The 4,463-nt window shown below is 37.2% G+C and overlaps 1 long non-coding RNA gene across 2 annotated transcripts; it reads right to left on the reverse strand.

Moving 5' to 3' along the window:
- Positions 1-2,235: 2,235 nt before the first annotated feature.
- LOC110276324 (uncharacterized) lies at positions 2,236-4,457 on the reverse strand. 2 transcript variants are annotated; one of them, XR_008004590.1, is made up of 6 exons: positions 4,328-4,457; positions 3,958-4,245; positions 3,121-3,255; positions 2,927-3,030; positions 2,735-2,810; positions 2,236-2,634 (listed from the first exon to the last, which is right to left on the reverse strand). It is a non-coding gene; the product is annotated as an uncharacterized LOC110276324 (long non-coding RNA). The 2 variants fall into 2 exon arrangements; XR_008004589.1 differs by having other exon boundaries at positions 2,236-2,810.
- Between the last annotated feature and the right edge of the window lie 6 nt (positions 4,458-4,463).

Genomic DNA, 4,463 nt, shown 5'->3' on the forward strand with positions numbered 1-4,463 from the left:
ATTTATAGATGAGTATAACTTACATAACAACACATGGCTGTCAGGTCTGTTAGTTTACAATTACTTTACGCGCTTTAATTGACAATTATTTGGTATCTGGCTTTTTCTTATTTGTAGTAATAAGTTCAGTGTAAGGTTTCTTTGCTAAAATTAGATTTTTTTCTGTAGACCTCTATGATGACCGACGCATGTGGGTACCCATATACTTCAAGGGTGAATTTTGGCTGCCATGAGGAGTACGCAAAGGAGTGAGAGCATGCACGCATTCTACGGTGGATTCTTACACAGTAGGGCTAGCTTGGTCCAATTTGTTCACGAATATGACAAAGTGCTTGAAATCAAAGAGTAGAGGGAATTAGAGGAATGGAGGATGATGCTGCAGACTCGAGGGGGGTTATCCCTTGTGCAATGAACTTGCCTATGGAGAGACAATTTCAGTAGGAGTACACTGTCAACATGTTTAGGGATGTTCAAACTAAGTTCGTAAAGAAGGTTGATTGCAGAGTCTCTGTAGTTGCTGAAGAGGGGCCATCGGTATGTATGAAGGTGGAAGAGGAGAAATTAGTCAGTGATACTATTCTCTACGTTCCATATGATGTCCACTTTGACCATTCCACACAAGAGGTTCGTTGTGAGTGCAATCTTTTTGAGAGTTCAAGTGTGTTGTGCTGTCACTATCTTGCAGTTTTTCATTCGTATAAATTGTATAAAGTACCTACCTATTATATTCTCCCTCGATCGAGCAAGAACATAAAGTGCAAGCATACGTATGTCAAGAGTAGTCACGGCGTCAGTCGGTCGGATGAGTCATGTTGCATTCAAGGGATTATGTGCACACTTCTACAATGTTGCTCAAGAGTTTGTCTATGACGACGACGAAACAGCATTGCTGCATACTGCTCTAAAAGAAACAACGGCCAAGCTGGCTACGCACCGTGCCAAGAAGAGGTTTGAGAGTGTGGCGGAGACCCACACCAGCATTGGTTCACAAAGTTCAAACATTGTCGGTGTAGTCGACATCAAAAACCCATCGAAGGTCACCACAAAGGGCCGGCCAAAGAGTAAGAGGCTCGGCGTTGCCCTGGAGAAGTCCTTTAAGAAATATGCTCGAAAGAAAAACAAAAATGTCTCCCTGGTACATGTTTGTATCAATCTCGACCTTGCATGTTTATTTGGTATAGTACTATGCAAGAAGTTAATTGTTGTCATTTTTAGTTGTGTTTAGCAGGTGGTTCGTCTGGAGGCATCTCAAGATATAAACTTCGGTGCTGTTGTCGGCCGGAATGATCCCCAATAAGCTGGTGGTTTCAAGTCTTTGTTAAGCTCCTTCAACAAAAGTTAGAATAAGTTGGACATGAGTGTGCTTGTGTTTATTTTTAATCTCCATGTTTATAGGGTTCAGATTGGTATCCATTTATTATTAAGATTAGATGAAGAGAGTGGTCTTATGTTATAAATAAATAGTTTTAAGGTTTGTAGGCAGCTGTTGCAAGAGTCTATACTTGATTAATTTTCATGAACCATTTTTCTTTGGCCAGAATGAACCACTTTACTTTATTAATTTCAATGAACTGAATGCAAAATAATTATAGATGATGTTTTTCTTTAACTTACGAGTTAGGTTATTAAATTTGTACTAAATTGCTTCATGCTATACTATATAGTCATTCGAGACATAGCTGTTCATTTTAGATAGTGACTACATGGTTTTTTTTCTCGCATACTTGGGATGTTCATTTCTGTATGTGATGTGATGTTCACTTTACTGTGAACATGGATGGTTATTGTTGGGTGCTTACTTGTGTATAATGGTTGCTGGATATGTTTTATCAGACTATCACGGTTTCACAATGTTATTTTACATGGTCATTTGGTACGTAGCTGGTCGTTTTAAAAGGTAATTATGTTGTTATTTTTACCGAGTTACATTAGATGTTTGTTATTGTATGATTTTGGATGTTTAGCTCTTAGTATTTGTGGATGGTTATTCATCGGGTATTTCAACATATACTATCTGTAGCATGCATTCCAATGAAATCATTGGATCTTGTGTCAACACCAGTGATCATGATGTCATAACTTAACATATTGAAGTCAAATCTAAAATATAAAAGAGACATACTTGTGATAAGACATAACAAACCAGATGTTCGGTTCAATAAGAATCTAGATGGTTACTTTTCCTAAACAAAATGGATGGTCAGTTTGTCACACTCGTAAATGTGTCATGCCTGAACAACTTTACACCAACAGATTCATAGAAGTTTATTTAAAAAAAATCTACTGGAAACAAGTCCTTAAAATATATCATAAATAAATCCCCAAGAATCTAAGCAGAAAGTAAGCTAAATATCATATGGTAATTAAATTCACAGTAGTTAAACCTAGGAACGCTACTTCTTCCCCCTCTTTGATTATCCTCCCCTTTGGTAATCCTTCCGCACGTTCTATCAATGTCCTCGTGCTAGGTGCAGTGAATGGTGATCTAACTTCTTTTCTCTTATTCCGTGGTTGATTACGCCATACAGGTTCAACCTTGTCCTTCAATAATGCAAGAACCTGGTCAACCAATGCATTATGTGGCCCACAGACAATGTCTAGTATCAACTCCATCTTGTATGATTAGAGTGAATCCTGTAAATAGATTTGCTAGACGAGCTAGGAGTAAGAACTGTTACAGTGATATATGTTCAAATTGACGCGTGATATATGCCCAAAAGTTTATTGTAGTCACCTCGTCCCATTCATTAAGAGCACATTCTTCGGCCTAACTTTCCATGAACTTAATAACACATATGCCACAATCAAAGCTACATACAAATAACACACTTATGCAATCAGGATGACAAGAATTTTTAATAAGGTATACCCCATGACAGAAAGAAAAATAAAAAGCCTCAAAAGTTGAGTTGTAATTTCATCTTACTTGTTCGGTTGCTTTGGGACCCTGGCATAAGAACGAAATGGGCCGTATGTAGTCCGGACGAATGCAGGAATTATAATTCTCACCATGTCCTCAAACAGTCTCCCCTAGAAATCAAGGAACAAAATACTCGAACAACATGCTATAGAATTAGATATTATAACTGTATATCGGATAAAAGGAATATATTAGCTTACCACATATGCATCGAGATTATCCCGTTCATCAACTTGTGGTACAGAATGCAAACTGTCGATTATCACTAGGCGATTCGCATTCACCTCAAATGCATATACCCACCAATGGCTCCTCCAACAATTAAGAATTAACGACTGCAGCAAAGAGTACACAAGATTGAATACGTCTCTTAAAAAAAACAAGTCAACTCCCTTGACCATTAAAGAACCAGAACATCCTCAAATCAGATGACAGTCATGACATAATTCTCAAAAACAAAAAAAATTTACTGATCCTGAAGACATAAGATGCCTAAAGCAACTATTTACTAGGCCTAAGAGACCCACCCAACCCATTATAAACGTATCCAACAGCAAAGAAGAGTAACTTCAATCAACGCAATAACATGGCACACCCGAAGAGCAAAATATGGAGATAAAAATAACCATATTTATAGTATGAAATAGTAACCATCCGTTTCAAATTAAATATGGAATAAATATTGGATTCCGAAACCCACTTTAGGCAACATATGCAAATATTTTTACCTAGAAAAAGGACACGCATAAACCAGGACCTGATTCAGACAGGATATAAATATTGTAAAACAAAACAGCAGTCTCTAAGAGTCAAACGGACCATCCTTGTCCATGTTAAATAACACATATAGCATGAAGGGAGATCTTTACAAGTTTATTTTAAATATAATAAGAGATAGTGGTGCTAGTTCTGGTAACAAAATAATCACATGCAACTCATGCAACATAACCAGGAAAAACAAACTAAGAATGTTCAAAATTTTACAAGTTGTCTAATATATCGTAAGTGCAGTGTATTTAAAAAAGATTACAAGTGACCTATTTTCTCTTTTCAGCTTCGACTTTGTCAAAGAACCTATTATTCTCACCAAAGCTTGGACCAAGCCCCACATATATTGGACTTGCACCGTCAATGAATGATGCCAGATTATCATTTCATGTGACTGATTCCTGCAAACCCACAACTAGTAAGAATCCTTAAAAAATCTAACACATATTGTAATCAGTAGAGTGTAATTACTAATATCCCTGGACACACGCAATAGAAATCTCGCTTGAATATAGATGATTCGGTGTCGTTGAAGGGTAACACATCCATTGAATGACCTACACAATATATTAAGCAAGTATAAACTAAACATTGATAGAGGTAGGGAATTAAAACGCATGATTAAGTTCAGATACTTACCGTGCTGTTGACCCAACTGCGGGCTATTAAGGTCCATAAGTCCTTCCTTTGTAATACCAGATGTTCCCGGCCTTCATAGGATGCCAAATGTTGCTCTTTGTTCAAGGACGAGTTAAGTATCCATGCTCTTCATAGG

This window comes from Arachis duranensis, chromosome 10, assembly GCF_000817695.3.
Source record: "Arachis duranensis cultivar V14167 chromosome 10, aradu.V14167.gnm2.J7QH, whole genome shotgun sequence".
NCBI classification, from domain to species: domain Eukaryota; kingdom Viridiplantae; phylum Streptophyta; class Magnoliopsida; order Fabales; family Fabaceae; genus Arachis; species Arachis duranensis.